Source organism: Triticum dicoccoides, chromosome 2A (assembly GCF_002162155.2).
Source record: "Triticum dicoccoides isolate Atlit2015 ecotype Zavitan chromosome 2A, WEW_v2.0, whole genome shotgun sequence".
Lineage (NCBI taxonomy): Eukaryota > Viridiplantae > Streptophyta > Magnoliopsida > Poales > Poaceae > Triticum > Triticum dicoccoides.
The window spans coordinates 22,278,355-22,298,076 of NC_041382.1; positions in this window are offsets into that span (position 1 = coordinate 22,278,355).

A 19,722-nucleotide genomic window follows, 5' to 3' on the forward strand; every position below is an offset into this window, starting at 1 on the left:
TCGACACGACACCCCGACCCCCCGACCCCGAAACAGCACCCCGACCCCGACACGGCACCCCGACACCGACAGGACACCCCGACCACCGACACCTCCCGAAAAGGTGTTCTTTGGCCTTCCAGAGGCCGACGGGGTCATATATTTGTGAATTATTAGTTAGGTCATATATTTTTCGATTTTGTTATGAAAAACATCATATATAATTGTGTTGATCGTGTAGTTTTAAATGTGCAGTTGTTTCATCGCTGCGAGGTTTGGTGTTCGACGACCTCGCCGTGCGTTTGACGAGCTCTGCCCCTTCGTTCGTGGGTGAGCACAAATGACAAGTCCTCCTTCCCCATTAATTATTTGATCTATTCCGATGAAACTTGATAGCTAGCTATATATGTGTCTTAAATCATCACTATGCGTAACCAATATGTGTCTCCCGTTCGAAAGCGTCATAGTTATAAATATGCATGCATTTGCATATTTATAACCTTGATTCTTTCGAATTGTCCAACGCTATCCATGGACAGCCCGAGTATGTGTAGATTGGGTTCGTTTTCCCATATGCTTTGCTCCGGATCCGACGCATATATTTCGTCAGTGCCTCCCCTGTTGTTCTCCGGGTACACATCCTCTCTGTTTATTGCAGAGACGTGTATCAGGAGAACAGCGGGGAGGTGCTACCGAAATTTTGCGTCGGATCCGGAGCATAGCATGGGAAAATGAACCCAATCTACACATACACGGGTGGGATTAGGACCTATCATTACCTATTAGAGTGTAGGTTGCATGGACGTAATAAAATTGACAAAGTAGATCAACTGATGAATATATACATGGTGAATTACATATATAATTTTTGTGTGTCCAGTAGCTCTGAAAGTCAAGATGAGTGACCGTGCGTCGATGTATACCGGTCACACTGGTCAGAACAAATGGAGCGTTGAATGGTTCACAAAAACTAAGGGGTTTGTGCAAGCCGCATTTGCAAATGGCCAAAACAAAACCTAGTGCCCCTGTTTCCGGTGCGGCAATTGGGAAAAGAAGACAGAGGCTGAAATGGGGCAAACACCTGCAGAAGAGTGGTTTTACGCCCGATTATACGGTGTGGACATTTCATGGTGAGTCTGCCCAACGTGACCGAGCTGAGGTGGATCGTCGTCGCACCGACGAGCATGGTACCGGATGGAAAACATGGTGCAAGGCTATGATGATGCTCGGGATTCGGACGAGGAGATGGAGGAATCTGCAAAGGCCTTCAATGAAATGTTGGAGTCTTCAAAACGTCCGCTCCACGAGCACACTGAGCTTTGTCAGTTGGATGCCATCTCACAAGTAATGGCTCTGAAGGCTCAGTTCAACTTGGGCAGAGAATGCTATGACGCAATTATGACAGTATTTGGACGCTTTCTACCCAAAGGCCATGTAATGCCTGCAAACATGTACCAGTCGGACAAAATCCTCCGTGCACTGAAGATGCCCTATGAGAAGATACATGCCTGTGAGAAAGGATGTGCCTTATTTAGGCTTGACTATGCGGACTTGAACTATTGTCCCATTTGCAAGTCTTCCAGGTATATTGTGGTAGACAACGGTATGGGTGAGAAGACACAGACCAAAATCCCCGTAGTGTTCTTCGGTATATGCCAATCGTACCAAGACTTCAACGTCTTTTCATGGTCGAAGAGACGGCTAGACAGATGACATGGCACAAAACAGGCAAAAGAACCGAACTAGATGCAGATGGGAATCTGATGATGGTACACACATCGGATGGTGTTGCGTGGAAAAAGTTTGATGAATTACATGCTGACAAAGCGGCAGATCCGAGGCATCCTCGAGTCGGCATCAGCACGGATGGGTTCAGTGTGTTTGGTATGACGGCAGCCCAATACAGTTGTTGGCCCTTATTTGTCTTTCCACTCAATCTCCCCCCCGGACAGATTATGCAAAGAAAGAACATTTTCCTGACGTTGATAATTCTAGGACCCAACTATCCGGGCAAAAATATGAATGTGTACATGCAGCCGCTTAAGGACGAATTGCAAGAAGCCTGGGATAATGGGTTCAAGACATACGACGCCTTTAGCAAACGGAACTTCAGAATGCGTGTCTGGTACATGTACTCGACGCATGACTTGCCGGCGTATGCGCTATTCATTGGCTGGTGTGTGCATGGAAGGTTCCCGTGCCCCACATGCAAGGGAGCTCTTGAGTTTCGTTGGCTTCAGGCCGGTCGCAAGTTTTCTTGCTTCGACATGCATAGACAGTTCCTGAATCCTCGCCATAAGTTCAGGAAAGACAAGAAGAACTTCATCAGGGGTAGAGTTGTCAAAAACTCTGCACCACCTGCATTGACAGGCCAACAGACCCTGGATCAGTTAAACACTCTCGAGCCAGATCCACAACGTCCAGGGTACTTCAAGGGGTATAATACTAAGCACGCGTGGACTCACAAAACATGCTTATGGGATCTGCCTTACTTCAAAGACCTCCTTTGCCCACACAACATCGACGTGATGCACACTGAGAAGAATGTCGCCGAGGCACTTTTTGGTACATTGTTCGGCATAGATGGGAAGTCAAAGGATAATACTAAGGCTAGAGTCGATCTGGAGGCGCTATGTGATAGGCCGTTACAAAACATGAAAGAACCGAAAGGAAAGCAGAACTGGACGAAGCCAAAGGCATGGTTCAATCTTGGAAGGCCAGCTATGAGGGAAATTCTCTTGTGGGTGCAACAGCAGTTGATGTTCCCCGATGGGTATGCAGCGAATCTAAAGAGGGGAGCGAATCTTGATAAACTGAAGATATTTGGTCTCAAGAATCATGATTGGCACATATGGATTGAGCGGGTAATGCCGGTGATGTTGCGTGGCTTCATCCCTGAGGATGAATGGCTAGTACTGGCAGAACTCAGCTATTTCTTCCGTGTTCTTTGTGCGAAAGAACTATCGTCTGGCGTGCTAGAAGAAATGGAATAGTTGGCGCCGGAGTTGATCTGCAAGTTAGAGAAGATCTTTCCACCGGGCTTCTTTAATCCAATGCAGCATTTGATTTTGCATCTCCCGACCGAGGCAAGATTGGGGGGGCCCGTGCAAAATCGTTGGTGCTACCCAACTGAGAGGATGTAGAAGACGCTTCGAGAAAAATGTAAAAATAAACGTAGAATTGAAGCATCGATGGCTGAGGCATTCATCACAGAGGAGGCGGCAAACTTCGTAACAGCGCACTACGAAGCCAAAAATCGTCATTTGCATAATCCGAAGCCTCGGTACAATGCTGACGAGCCTAAAGAGGGTGGATCCAACCTCAGCCTATTCAAAGGGAATCTCGCACCAGCTAGTGTTTCACATCCAGTATCTTTGGATAACGAAGAATGGCGGACCATTTCGTTGTATATCTTCAACAACCTGATAGAAGTGCGGCCGTACATCGAGTAAGTTCTCGGTACATTGTTTCACAACTTCTATTTCCTTTGAACTACTCTTATTCCTGGATATGTCATACAGTCGATACGTCACCATATTCTCGTATGGAGCGGAGATCCAAAAGGATTCCGTCGAAGAGTATGAGCTTCTCGCAAAGCAAGGAGGTGGCTATCCCGGTTTCATCTCTTGGTTCAAACAAACGGTAATTTCTATTAGACAATTTCATTTCATTCGCTAATTTGTGCATAATGCAACAATCCTTTCATATTAAACTTGTAGGCTAATTCAGAGTCTATGGACGCCGAATTGAGACAAGTCGCTAATGGTTTTGACTATAAGGTCCGTTCATTTGACAAGTACGACATCAACGGGTATCGCTTTCGTACCTATGGCAAAGAGCTATCTATGGCCGACCGAAAGTCAACAAATTGTTGTGTATCTGCTATCGGCGAAGGAGGTACCGAGTATTATGGGAGAGTTGAAGCAATTTATGAACTTCTGTTCTATGGTGAAAACCCACCGAATGTCGTAGTCTTCAAATGTTATTGGTTTCAGCCGAAGGAGACTAGAAGGACTCATGAACATGTAGGGCTAGTTGAAATCAACCAAAGCACTCATTTAGATGTTCCTGATGTCTATATTATGGCTCAACAGGCGACCCAAGTATTCTATCTACCGTGGGCCTGCCAAACTAATCCAAAGTGCCGCCGCGTGCTAGACTTTCTCCCCCAAAGGAAGAGGATTATGAACCTCACATTAACCCAGACACATATGAAGGAGAATTCTTCCAAGAGGCACGTCTTTCCAAAAAGCATTTCAAGAACCGCTATACTTCACCCCAAAACATTGAAGTAGACAGCGACAATGAATCTGACATCACCCCAGAGGAGGAACAAGAAGAGCCGGAACAAGAAGAGGTTACTGCTGCGGATGACCTGTCAATGCTTGACCGATTACGTCAAGGTGGCCTTGCACATGTTGATGCCAATGAACCCTATGAGCCCGTCATTGATTATAGTGATGATGATGATTATGCATTTATTGATGATACTGATCGAGATTATTAGTAGTGTCAGGTATTACATTTTTTTATGTTGTACTTGATGATGATACACTTAAGTGATACACATATTATTATTCATGTCGGTCTTTTTTATGTTGTACTAATTTCGTTTACTGTTTGTCATGGCAGGTGTTGAAAGATGGTGGGCGCTGGTCGGGAGCGTGGTCTGAGGTCTTCCATTCCAGACGCACCTCTCCGCCGAGCGTTGCTGGACAGTATGGCCACACCGCCGGGCCCTTCTTCGTCGACCGCGGTGCCCAGCAGGGGACGAGGTAGGAAGAGAGGAGGTGGGGCACGTGGTCGTGGGAGAGGAGGTAGGGTGACTGCTACGGCGCCTTCCTCGCCGCCACCCCCAGCTGTTTCACCCGAGCACGTGACTGCTAGGGTGGACTCGTCCGAGGAGGAGGCTACACGGACTCCGGTCCACGAGCCTCCGGTCCACGGGTCTTGGGCCCACGAGCCTCGGGTCGACTGGCCTTCGGCCCACGAGAGTTCGGCCCACGTGACCCCGGAGGAGCACACGTCCGGATGGGGTACCTGGCCGGATCAGCCCGAGGAGCCGAGTAGCCATGCTGATGATGGCGGGGAGCCGACTGATCTTGAGGAGGAGGGGGGCACCGTCTACCAGCGTGGTGCTACACGGCTCCCGTCCGTGCCGGTGACCCACGAGCAGAGGTGGTTGATTTTCCATGATGGGGAGAGGTACGTAAGTGCATTTAATATTTTTGTACCTTGTGCATTCATGTTTTTTCAAATAACTAATGCGTTGGCCTTATCATGCTGCAGGGGTTGGGACCACCATCATAGTGTCCGCCGGCCCAACTCCGTCCTTGGAGTTCTTTGCCGGCAAAACTTCCCGGGGTTTGTCACGTTGCCTGGTGAGGGTCGGCTTCCAGATCTTGGATTGAGCTGGGAGCACTACGTGGCTGCCCCGGCCCCACCGGATGAGATTATCGACGGTGTCGTGTGCGACACGAGGGCAGACATGGTGATCAGAAAGTTCTGGGTAATTTCTCCTTTACACATTTAAAAATCTTCAACTAGCTAGTTATTAATTGTACTAATCAATATTGTCTCATTTGATTGCAGACATTCTACAGGTGTGAGGAGGGATACGAGGAGGACGCGGCACATGTTATCGAGAACGTCTGCAAGCGCCTACTCCAGAACTTACGGCACGAGGCTCGGGTGCAGGCTGTTCGAGACTACTACGCCTTGCGTGGTATCAAGAAGACCAAGCCGGCGTGGCGCAATAAGTTCCTGAGTAAGGAGCAGTACATGAAGGTAATTCTTAAGGCCTTCTCTACTTAAGTTCCTTCATTTAGTAATTCTTAGCCGTAGCGCTCAAGTTTCTATTTGCTAACTTAGGCGCATCCGATATGGTGTGCGGATCGGATGGATTGTTGGGAGGTGTTGGTCGATGAGTGGTGCTCAAAACAATGGCTAGCCCTCCACAACGAGGCCAAGGACAAACGTGCCCAAATGGAAGGTGTGCCACACCATCAAGGCAGCTCCAACTTATATCAGTTCGGGCGCAACTGGGTATGTGGTTTGCTTCATGATTCATGCAATTCATTCATCATGCTAGCTTGAGCCCTTTAATTACTAATTTTCATTGTTTCTCTCTTTCAGGCACGCTACAATAAGGCGGATAAGGTGCCAGAGGTGTACGACCTGTATGCCATGGCCCACACTGCCTCTTTCAAGAAAGTCAAGGCTTTCTCTCAGTCTGACCTCGATGATGCAAACAACTTCACCAACATCTCCTCCCATAACAAGCTCGTGAGATATAGAGATGAGGGGAAGGAAAGGAAAGGGGAGGACTTTAACCCGAGCCAGGGTCCCATTGATCCAAAGCTGTTGATGATATCTGGTGGCGGGAGGTCCCATGGCTCCATAGCCATTGGAGATGGACTTATCAGTTGTCCTAGCACTCTCCCGAAGATCAAGGCGCGCCAGTCGAGCTCCGCTCCTGAGATAAGGCCTCGTGAACGGCCAGTGCAACTCGCCATCAAGGTTAGTGATACGTACTCAGTTATATTTCTCCATTACATTGTGTGCGCTTCTATCAATGATTACAAATGGTCATGTGAGTGGTGTTGCAGGCTGCTATACAGAGTGAGAGAGATAGAACGGAGAAACTTCTGGCGGAGGCGGCGGAGAGGCAGCGGGAGTTGGAGGAGAGGACGACAAAGATGATGGAGGAGGAGAGGGCACGGAATGACATGCAGGCAAGGGCCATGTACGAGCTCCTTGTGGTAAGTTTCTTCTGCAGATTAGCCAAAAAATTCATGTAGTGTTTGTCTCATTACTAACTAGTATGACTGAGTCGTCAAAACCAAATGTGCAGTCTGTGTGCGAGAAGACAGGTCAGACCGCTCCGCCGATGCCAGTGATTGCTCCTGGGACCACAGTGAGTTTTATTTGAATGGACATTACTTGCTAGTCTTAACATTTGAGTGTCATCATGCTAACAAGACATTGGAAATGATCTTTGGTGCAGCGTAACTCCAGACAAGCATCGCACGATCCTTCTCCAGCTATCGACACGAGCCACCCTGCTCCTACACCTCCTGGATCTTGGTAAGTTTATCTAGTGTTTTGCTTAACACATGCATAAAGACCTAGACTTAGCTTTATTTCCTCCAATGCTTACCATAATGACCTAGACTTAGCTTCTTCTCCTCCAAAATGACTTAATAAGCTTACTGACCTCCAAAACCATCCATTTTACCTAAGTTAGCTCTAAAACGATCTGTACTTAGCTTACTTATGTCAAAAATTGCATAATTAGCTTAGTTAGCTCATAGACGATCCATTTTACCTAAGTTAGCTCTAAAATGACCCATTTTACCAGGTTAGCTTATAAATGATCCAGTTCATCCAAGTTAGCTCAAAAATGACCCATTTTACCTAGATTAGCTCCTAAATGATCCATTTTACCTATGTTAGCTTTAAAATGACCCATTTCACCTAGGTTAACTCCAAAATGACCCATCTTACCTAGGTTATCTCATAAACGATCCATTTCAACAAATTTAGCTCATAAACGATCCATTTCACCAAGTTAGCTAAAAAACGATCCATTTCACCTAAATTAGCTCTTAAATGATCCATTTCACCTAAGTTAGCTCAAAAAGATCCATTTCAACTAAATTAGCTCATAAATGTTCCATTTCACCTAAGTTAGCTCAAAAACGATCCATTTCAACTAAGTTAGCTCATAAATGATCCATTTCACCTAAGTTAGCTAAAAAACGATCCATTTCACCTTAGTTACCTCAAAAACGATCCATTTGACCTTAGTTAGCTCATAAGCGACCCATTTCAACTAAGTAACTCATAAATGATCCATTTCACCTTAGCTAGCTCATAAACGACCCATTTCAACTTAGTTAGCTCATATATGATCCATTTCACGTAAGTTAGCTCATAAATGATATACTCTTCTTGTTCTAGTCTTATTCTTGTTCTACTCTTCTTGTTCTAGTATTCTTCTTGTTCTACTCTTCTTCTTGTTCTACTCTTCTTGTTCTAACTTTCTTATTTTTCATTTTGCAGATTTCATTCACTTGACGAAAGCTTGCATAGATGGAGTGCTCCTTATCCCTTTCTCTGTTTCTTTTGTATCGTTGAACTATGCATGTATCGTTGGATGAAACTGTTGTAATATATATGGTTGGATGCCTCTATGTTGAACTTGTTATGTATGATGGAACTATGCATGTAATATATATGGTTGGATGATGAAGTTATGTGTTGGATATCTTATATGTTTGCTCTGTAATGGCCTTTTGAAATATATCTATATATGTCATATATATTTGTGATGAAAATTGTTGGATTTAATAAAAACAGATAAAAGAGCCAATATGCAGGCTCTTTGCCGTCTGCCACCGACCGCAACGGGCTCTTTGCTGTCTGCCGCGGACGGCAAAGAAGACACGTGGCATCTAGCTGTGCTTCCTGGGAGCTGACCCATTTGGTCAGTTTGCCTACAGTGGCAGACGGCAAAGACTTTGCCATCAGTGGCGGACGGCAAAGAACCTGCACTTTGCCATCAGTGGCAGACGGCAAAGAACCTGCCATGTAGTGACGTGTAGATGACATCATACGGCGGACGGCAAAGACACTAGAAATTTTGCCGTCAGCGGCGGACGGCAAAGGCCTGCCGTTAGCCACTTAACGGACTGACAGCACAATTATTGCCGTCCGCTCTCTTTGCCGTCCGCTGCAGACGGCAAAGGGCCTTTGCCGTCAGCCGCCAGGAAGCAGACGGCAAAGTAGCTGTTTACCGTAGCCTACTTTGCCGGAGCCTTTTGCCGTCCGCGGCTGACGGCAAAGGCCTTTGCCGTCCGCCGTGGCAGATGGCAAAGTAGCTGATTCCTGTAGTGTCTTAAACTTCTCCCAACCCGACGGTGGTTTCTCCCAAGGAATATTAGCTGAAGCACTAGGAGGTGCCGCTATACTCCTGACCACCCTCGGCACTTCCTGAACCACTCTCGAAACAGGCTTTCGCCCCGCTTTATATGTAAAGCACCAACCGACAAAGTACATGGCCGAACAATACAAGGTGATGGAATAGCCCTCAAAAGCCGATCCCAAGATCACCGGACCATGCAAGACACACGCGACTACGCTACCGAAAGAAAGCACAGGAAGATCCGAGTACAACGCCACGCAACGCCCTAAACACCCAAGCTCCACGACAACGCCCTCAGGAGGGAAAACGACGCGAAGCGACGGCGCTGCCGAGTCCACCATGGACAAGGGTTTTCACCCGGAACCCTGACACCACGAGGAGCACCACAACGACGTCTTTAGGAAGAGAGCGGCGCCCGCAGGCGTCGCCGCCGTCAGCGGCAAAGCGTAGAGCTTTCGCTCGACAGCTCCACCGTGTCACCATGAGGCCTCCACAACACGCGCGGTGAGGTTCGATCGCCAGGTCTGGATCAAGGTGTCCCCGCTGCCAATGGCAGAGAGCACCCGAGCTACCCGCCGCTACACCTCTTGCCGCCCACATGACCAAGAGAAAAGCCACCACCACCGCCATGAAGCCCGCCGGAGAGCCAACCATGCGGACCGCCATCCGGGGTCGCCACCCCAGGATCCATGTCGCAGACACCGCCCCCATCCACATCACGGAGCACCCACCAGGGTAGGAAGAGTGAAAGGTGACTCCTTTCACTCCTAGCCTGGCATTAGCCACGGAGTCTGGGTCGGCGCCTCCAGCGTCGGAGGCACCCACGCCTGCGTCCCCACCTAGTCCCAGTTGACCGGTAGAGCCACAACCCCATGGCTACCGACGACCCTCGCCGAGTTGACTCCCACGACGCCATGCCCGTGGCCTCTGGTTTCGATCTTCCTGACAGATGAGCATTGTCCCGACCACCACCATCAACCACTGTACCCGCAAGGAGATGACTCACACTACTCGCGGGCACCACCTGGACCGCGCCCACCATCGCCTACCCGGAGCCGGAGCTCCGACCCGTCCCGGGCCCCAAGCTGGTCTGCCTGAGCACGAGCCCCAAGTCCTGGCCATCTCTGCGGCGGGAGACGCCACGCCGTCGGCCCAGACCTTAGAGAAGAGAGGAGCACCACCACCTGCACCCCGCCGCCGAACGCCAACCACCGCCACCAGAGCCGCAGTGGCCGCCTCGCCGGCGAGTGCCACCACTGCGCAACGGCCGACCCAAACCACGGCAAGGCGCACGCATGCCCTGCCAACGTCCAGTAGACACACAACCCAACAGATCCGCACCCAAGGCCACCAATGGAGGCCGCCATGCACGTCCCTGCCGTCCAACCAGCGAAGCCGTGGTCGTGTCAGCCGCCTACGCCTGACCACGCCATGGACCGGCCTAGCCAAGCCGGCAGCCGCCCCCTGCCCGCGCCGCTGCAGCCCTCGTCGCCTCCCGCCGGATCTGACGAAGCCGCTGCCGCAGCCTACTGCCCTGCCGCCCTCGACGCGCCAGCACGCCCCGCCACCAACTCCACACAGTCGCCGCCGCTCCGCCGCACAGCTGCGCTAGTCACACAGCCACCCGGGTCACCACGCCGCCACCCTGCGCGAGCGCCACGCTCCTTGCCGGACTCTGTGTCTCGTGCCACATGACACCAGGGAAGGAGGGAGAGGAACCCCGGCGCCGCCGACGCCAGCCGGGCTTCGCCTGGTGATGCCCTCCGGTGGCGGCGGGAAGGAGGGAAGGCGAGGAGAGCGTGCTGGCGGGCGGCAGCTAGGTTTCCGCCCTGCCGCCCGCGAGAGTGGCCCGGACTAGAGAAGGGTGGAAAATTCGTTCGTTTCCCTACTCTCTTTGTTACAAACATCCGCACTTCCTGAACCACCATCTTGCCTTTGAGCATATCTTCTTTTGTATGCTGCTGGATACACTGTAGGGACTTAATGTGGCTATTCAGGAACCTCCATGAACTCTTGATTGATGGTACCGGTTTGTGGTGTGTGACTTTGTTCCGGCAATGCCAAGCTCTCCAAAAGGTCATGAGGATCACCAGCCGCTACAGCTCAGTGTTGTTGTCCCGAAGATGAAGTAGCCATTCTTTGCTAGTGTTCGTTACGGTTTCCAGGTCTGACAGTGGCCATGAATCCTTTATGGCATCCTAGAGAGCGCGCGCCATGGGGCACCTGCACACGGCATGGAAGGTGTCCTCCAGCTCAATGCCACATAGGACACATATATCAGATTGTAGCCAAAGAATTGGTCGCAATCCGCCAACCAAAGACTCGTACCTTAGGTGGAGCAGGGCACATCCACAATGTCGTCCAGATGGCACGAATGTCGTCCGGTGCCCTGCTCGCGGTGCACTAATGATCTACAAGTATAAGAGTTCAATCGTAGTCCTTTTGATAAGTAAGAGTGTCGAATCCAACAAGGAGCAGAAGGAATTGATAAGTGGCTTCAGTAAGGTAATCTCTGCCAGTGCTGTAAAATAGCAGTAACAGATAATTTGATAGTGATATAGTTCGTAGCAAGTAACAAGTAACCAAAGTAGCAATGTGCAACAAGGTGGCCCAGTCCTTTTATTGCAAAGGGCCAGCCAAAAGTTTCTCTTATAATAAGCAAAGCATTTTGGTGGACACATGGGAATTCTCATCTAGTCATGTTCATCATGTTTAGTTGATTCGCATTCACTACTTTAATAAATTGATATGTGGATGGACCGATGCTAGGGTGGTGTTCTTGCTTAAACAAACAACTCACTTATGTTTGACCCCTCTCGCAAGCATCCACAACTACGAAAAAAGAATTAAGATAAATCTAACCAGAGCATGAAATATGTGGATCAAATTAGCCACTTACAGAATATCACATAAACAAGGGTTTAATCTTCTGTCGTGCTCGTAATCCATCATCTACTTACTACTCCAAAATGCCTCCCATAGGCCCAAATACGGTGAAGTGTCACGTAGTCGACTTTTACACGACACCACTAGAGGAAGAACAACATAAACTTTATCAAAATATTGAACGATAACCAGCTTCACATGATTACTTATAACAAGACTTCTCCCATGTCGACGGGAACAAATGGTACTACTCACAAATCCTTGGTCGTATTTGGATTCGGCAGTACTGTGGGATGAAACGGCTCAGACCAACCTTACTTGTCCTCGCACAATAGACTAGTTCCACTGACTAACATGCAACTTGTATTGCTTAAAAGTGGATTTGCGGGTGTCTGTCTCTCCCACCTTAGTTGAATCTAATTTGACAACGACGGTCCTTGTAGAAGGTTAAAAGGCAACTTGTATATCACTGTTGTGGTTTTTGCATAGATAAAAACGATTCTTATAGTCTGCCCTAGCAGCCACGTAAAAAATGCAAAAACAAAGTAGAGGATGTCTAACTTGGTTTTGCAGGGCATGTTGTGATGTGATGGCCAAAACGTGATGTGGTATACATGGTCGCGGCGGTGTACAGGTTCTACAGCGACAAATTCGACGGGGAAAGGGGGGAATTGGTGGAGGTGCTCACCCCAGAGCTAATGGTGAGCTCGAGGAGGTCCGGGCGGACTAGAGGGGCGGCACGACGTCGAGAGGCATGCGGTGGCCGACGGGGAAGACAACTCGATCCTGAAAATTGACGGAGCCCCAGCTTGAACTGGTGGTTGTAGTCGAAGTAGACGATCCGACGCGTCTCCTAGCAAAGTTTCAGCCCGCGGGGAGCTCGGTGGTCACGATAACGATGGGGCGGCGGCGACCGCGTCTTCGGGTGTGCTCTAAATCAAAGAGAGCGAGGCGAGGGAGAGATATGTGAGCGCTAGGGTTTCGTTCAGGGGGTCGCAGGGATGCACTTAACCTCCAGGGGGCTCAGGATGGCCGCCACGGCAACAATCGTCGGTGTGGATGGCGGGGATGCGTCCACCACGCCACGACCTCTATTCCCTCTGTACAGAGGTTGAAGGAAAAGGCCCTGATAGTGGGTTGGGCCGTTCACTGTACCAGATAGAGCCCATTAGCACAGTAGCTAGTTTCCCCCTTTTCCTTTTTCTTTTTCTAACATTTAAAACAACCACTGTTTGCAATTAAAATAAGCCACCAAATGACTTTGTAAAATTATGGAGCTTGGGCATTTAATTATATTGCAATATTTTGTACTGACACAAAAAGTTTTGGAGGCATAGGAGTTAATTTGAATTTTTCATAAAAGGAAAAGTGATTAAATGGGCTGAATTGGTACTGTTCTAATTGTTATAGCCCATTTAGCACTGTGGTGATGTTATTTTCCTTAACAATTATTTGTTATGGATTAGTTGCTAAATGGTGGACTATTTTGTAACCATATTTGTGAAACTTTAAATTTCACTTGCAAATTAAATTTGAATTTGACTTAGGCTTTAACCAAGAGAGATTAAGTTTAGCAAAATGGGATGATGTGGCATCATTAGTATGAGGTCACTGTAGCATGACATCGGGGGGGGGGGGTGTTACATGATGCCTATATATACATGATCATTTCCTTGGATATCGTCATAATTATTTGTTTTTCTGTCAATTGTCCAACAATAATTTGTTTACCAACCATATGCTATTTTCTCGAGAGAAGCCTCTAGTGAAATCTACGGCCCCCGGGTCTATTTTCTACCATATTAAAACCAAAAATACCTTTCTATGTTTTCCTTTATTTATTTTATTTTGTGTTTTAGTTAGATCTATTTATCAAATCTCATACAATTTAATCTATCTCAATACTGAGGAGGGATTGACCATCCCTCTTACACATTGGGTTGCAAGTTGTTATTGTTTGTGTGCATGCAGGTGCTATTTACATAGTGTTGCTTGGTTCTCCTACTGGATTGATAACCTTGTTTCCATAACTAGGAGAAATATTTACCTTTGTTGTGCTGCATCATCCTTTCCTCTTCAGCGAAATACCAACGCAGATACAAGCAATAAGGAGCCATGGTGGGAAGCCTACCCGTGCTCATCAGCCTGAGGGCCGTGGAGAAGAGGAGCGCGGGTAACAGATGCTTTTCAAAGGTTGAGGTACACGATTTCCGAAGGTTTCTTGGTTATGTGTTGAAGGATGGATACAGCTGGATGTAGGAATTGTTAGTTTGGGTGAGATATTATGCTTCCCATGTATCCCCAAAACCTGATTGCATAACCAGAAAGTTTCGGGAGTTTATAAGTGGGAATTCAAGTAGCTCCTAGAATATCTTTCCAACAGACACATGATACGATATGGGATCTATCATATGTTTGTTCCGGCTTATTTTGCAAGCCAATCCTTTGTTTTGTTTTGGTTTGTGGTATTCGAGTTGCTTCGAAGTCAAATGTTGATTCCATACCTTTCCTAAGCGGTGTTCTCATATTCCTATGTGAATACAAATCCTTCTTGATCTTCGAGTTTGACATCTCAAGTTCTTCTGAACCGGTGTGTTTCTCTTCAAGGGGATCCGATCATTTCAACATCCGCAAGATCAACTCTAAATTTTCTCAACGGTATCCATTCCATTTGCCCCAAGTTGCCTTTGTTTTCCCGCCCTCCCACCCCTTGTTTCTTCAAGGACTTGGATTTCTTAATCAAGTATCCATCTTATGGATATGAAGTCTCTTCATTCCTTTCTTTCAGTGTTCTTATCCGGTGATTCACATGAAGATTCTAAAGGAAGCTTCAAGTTTATTATTCCTTGTTCTCTTTTCTTCTCCGGTGGATTCAATTCAAGCTTTTGGTGTTGATCATATCCCTTTCCTCGTTTCAAATGCTTTCTCATGCCGATGCACCTCTTTATCATTCACCTCTCACTATTCATTTCTTTCGGAGTGCCGAAGATATCTCAAAAGATTCAAGTTTCCATTATCAATTCGCTCAAGTTCTTTTGAGGATGTTATCTCATTCAAGCCATTTAAATCAACCGGTGCAATCTCCCTTTCAAGTAATCGTTCAACGGTGTTTTCTTTTGAGTGGGCCTTAACCCACAGGTATTTTCCCATGATCTTACCCGACTCTTCTAATTTTTCTGGAGCTATTCTCAAATTCATTCCAAAGTTTGACGTAAGAATGAATTGTCATCAGTCAAATGTATTTCTCTAAGATCTTTCAAATTCTTTTCATTGTTGATTCAACCTTTATAATCTACATTATTCCAGAGTGTCTCAACAATTCATGGTGGTGTTTCTCATCGTTATTCTCTGCATTTGAAGACCGAACAAGAGTTTTTCCTCCAAATCTTATCCGTTCTCCAAATCTTACCGGTGCATCATTCAAGTATTCGCTAATCAGCTCGGGATCTCTTCGTTCACTTGCATCTAAATTCTCTCAAGTATCTTCGTTCATTTTCTAATTCTTCCTGGTGTTTCGTTATCTTCTCTTTGTTCGTTTTTAAATCCTACCAGTGGTTCGTTGAAGACCTTCCCAAGTTTGCGCCATATCTATCTTAATCCGTTCTACGAGAGTAAGTAGTATGCCAAATCTGTTGCTTGTCATGAATTTAAATTGGTGAAGGATACACATAACATAATTCTTATTATTGTTTCTTTCAAGTGATCTAGTTTCTTCTTTTCAGAGTGGTTCATCATATCACATTCTCGGTTCGAGATTCTTTATCTTTTCTTTCCGGAGTTCCAAGTTTCCACTTTATCTCGTCGCAAAGCTCCATCCAATCATTGCAATGCTTCAATCTTACTCTTTTCATCCTTCATTTCTTTTGATCATTCTTTTATTATCGGAGTTCTTCATGGAGGAACAACATGGTGGCTCATCAAGGATTCTTTTCATTCTTCAATTGTTATTCAAGATTTCTCTCGAAGCTAAGATCCGCCAAGCTATACTCTAAAATAAACATGGTGCTCAACACATGTTTTGTTCTAAGGAGTTCAAGTATTCTTCTTCTTGCATTTCGAAGTGCAATTCTTTCTACCTTATCTTTTGAGGTGGTGTTATGTCACTCTTGACAATTTCCCTTCGCGTGTCATGATTTAACAGTTGTCAAGAATGAGATAGTTAAACCCATCAATTTCTTCGAGCATGAGCTCTTCTAAATCCATTAATCTCTTTGTTGGAGTTATCTTGTGCCATATTTCACTTAAAGCCTTCCCTAAAGAATGTTGCTATTATGGTGTTTATCAATGATCCAAGTTTCCTCCTATTCTCGCGGTGAAAGAAGTTTTACATCTCTTCGTCCATCTCAGCTAATCAATCTTTTGGTAGTGGCTGGTTGTCACCTCATAATTTTGAGATGTCTCCATAAGCCCACGAGGATCATATCCTTTCATATTGATCTTCCAACAACTCCGTTCAATCCTTCTTTTTAAGGATGCTTTCTTAAATTCATTTCAGACAGAGCATGTTGTCTTATTCTCTGTTCTTTTGATTCCATTCTTACATTTGTTCCGGAGGCATTGGGATGTTGCTCTCTTCACTCATCATCTAGAATAGTGAGGATTGTGTTCCTTTCGTGCTTATCCATTTAACCGGAGTGTGGTGTTCTCCTTTCAAGTTCTTTTCATCTTATCAAGTTTTCCTTCTCTTTTTCTACCGGACTGCTGTCGAAATTATATCATTCTTATTCCTTCTCTATCTTGTTTTAACCAGAGTGTTGTCGTAATTGATCCTTATCGTTCATTGTACATCTCGTTTCAACCGGAGTGCTTGCATGTACTTCTTGTCCATTGCAACCCTTTTCTTATGTCTTTCAACCTACAAGGCTCTAGTAACGTTCATTGTTCCTCTTTTCTAACAGAGTGTTTTCAACTTTGTTCATCTTTGTTGTATTCTTTCTTTCAATTTGTTCAACCTCTCAAGGTTCATTTGTCCAAGAAGCAACTTAGTTTTACCTCTTATCTTCCTCTTCCGTTTCTCTCCGGTGCCATCCTAGATCTCGGGGCGAGATCCTCTTGTAGTGGTGGAGTGTTGTGACGCCCCGAGACCGATGCGACGGGTGTCTTCCAGTTATTCGATGTTGGTTGCCTTGTCATCCGCTTGCGTGTTGCATCTTGCCATGTCATCATGTGCATTGCATCATCATGTTTTTCAAAACTTGCATCCGTCCTGGTGTCCTCGTTCTTTCCGTTGTCCGTTCTGAGCCAAGACACGCTCGCACGCGCCCGCGGCACGTCGGAAATAGTATTTTATAAGTGGCTGGAAAATGTTCTCGGAATGGGATGAAAGTTGGCAGGCGGTATTGTTATGTTGCCGGTAGACCGCCTGCCAAATTTCATCGCATTCGGAGTTCGTTTGATGCCCCAACGGATACATATAGAGGCATTATAGTCAGTCAAACGTCGGACGTTTTCGGTCTCCGAAAACCCATGCCGGGTCGCTTTCTCTTATATCTTCTCAGTCCAAGCCCTTCTTCACAGTCCACCTAGGCCCAGCCTACCCCTCTTTGCGCAGTGCTTAGACCCCTCTCGCGCGTCCGAGACTCCCTCGAACCCAACCCGGACAGTCCTCACCGTTGGGTTCGGATCACCCCCAAACATTTATAAAGTATCTTCGATTTCTTATTTGGTTTTCCATAACCTATTTCCCCCAACCGTCTGATTTAGATCGGTGAGACCATAAACCTCCTCCTCTATCTATAAATAGACCACCTACCTACCTGCCTAACCCTAAAACCTAGGAAGCTGTCCCATCCTCCTTATTCCGCCGCGACCACCCACTCAAAATCTCTCGGGATCCATCCCCCAATTCCATTGTCCCACCGATCCACCAGACAGTGCGCCTCTCCTGTCCCTCGCTCTCCATCACCGCAGGTAACCCAGAGCCTGAGCGCCACCTCCTCTACTCCCGCAACTGAGTCCCCGACCTCCTCTGCTCGCGCACTAGCTCGACGATCCCGACAGCCACTTCGTCAGCCTCGTCACCGGCCGACTGAACCAACAGGATCCCTTTGGCCTCCTCTGATTCCCTCGTCCCCGCTGGATCCCAAGCAGGGGAGCAGCCGCGCCGTTGCGCCCTCTACCATGGAGCTCTCCTCCATCATCAATAGCAGCCCCGAGCCTCGATCTGAGTCATCGCCACGCGCCACTGCCGGAGCACCAGCAGGACCGCCGCGTTCCCCCTCTATTTCCTTCTCGTCCTTCTCCTTCCACTATCTCTCCCCCACTCACTCACACACTCTCTCTCAGGAACTCCTATAGCAGCCCCGCCATGGATGATCTCTTCAGGAGCTCTCCGGCATGGACATTGAGAGGGACTCGCGTTCCCGCGTCCAGATGCTCCGTCGCCGCTTTACTCCATCCTCTCCACCGGTGAGCAGTACCCGCAGCACGTCAAGCCTCACCGGAGTTCCTCCCTGACGCCGGTAGGAAGCCACTATTCCGCCGTCTCTCTCTGCTTCATTCCCATGTCCCCCCCTGAATCTCTCTTTCCCTCCTTTCTTCAGGTAACCGCAGTTGCCCCTGCCTCCGTGGAGCTCCCACGCAGGTCCTTGTCGTCGTTCCGCGCCAGATCTGGCCGGGGGCCGCTCGATCTCGCCGCCTCCGCCATGAACCTGTCCATCCTCGACCTCCTGTGCGCGCCACTGCTTCCCTGCATTGTCTGAAGCCGCCCTGCGTCTTGCCCCTCTATCTGCTTCCTCTACATCGAGCGAGACCAGCGCCAGCGCACGGGTCAAGCCCGCGTTATCTCCCTAGTCGCCTTCACCTACCGGGCTTTGGCCCAGAGTGAGAAGCCCCCTTGTGCACTCTTGGGCCAGCCTTTGTTTCGGCCCGTTCCTTTTTTTTTAGTTATGCGAATTTGTCTAATTTCTAGAGGAGAGCAGTTTTGCAGAAAACCCCCTGCTGCTCATGCATATAAGAACTCTCAAACCGTGCATCGGATTAAAATAAATTATATATGAAAAATGCTTAGAATTTTGCCTAGTTTCATAACATCCAACTGTCATCCATGTTTAAATTTTTTAAACTGTTGTTTGCATTAATTTGCTTAAATACAAGGTTAAAATAATTTATTTCATAACTAATTATCCGTAGCTCGGGTTTAAATAATCTTTATATGTAAATGGGGTAGTGATACGTCCATTTTGCATAATGCTTTTATATCGATATTTATTGCATTATGGGCTGTTATTTCACTTTATGTCACAATACTTATGGCTATTCTCTCTTATTTTACAAGGTTTACATAAGGAGGGAGAATGCCGGCAGTTGGAATTCTGGGCTGGAAAAGGAGCAAATAGTAGAGACCTATTCTGCGCAACTCAAAAAGTCCTGAAACTCCACGGAATGTCTTAAAATAAATAAAGAAAAATCCTCGCCAAAGATGCAGGCCAGGGGGCCCACACCCTGCTCACGAGGGTGGCCCCCCCTAGGGCGCCCCTCCCACCTCGTGGGCCCCCTGGTGGCTCTCCGACGTCCATTTTCTCCTATATGAAGTTTTTCGATGAGAAAAAATAAAGGGGAACTTTTCGGGACGAGACTCCGCCGCCACGAGGCGGAACCTTGGCGGATCCAATCTAGAGCTCTGGCAGAGCTGTTCTGCCGGGGAAACTTCCCTCCGAGAGGGGGAAATCATCACCATCGTCATCACCAACGCTCTTCTCATCGGGAGAGGGCAATCTCCATCAACATCTTCACCAGCACCATCTCATCTCCAAACCCTAGTTCATCTCTTGTATCCAATTCTTGTCTCAAAGTCCGGGATTGGTGCTAGTAGGTTGCTAGTAGTGTTGATTATTCCTTGTAGTTGATGCTAGTTGGTTTATTTGGTGGAAGATCATATGTTCAGATCTTATATGCATATTATTAACCCTCTAATTATGAACATGAATATG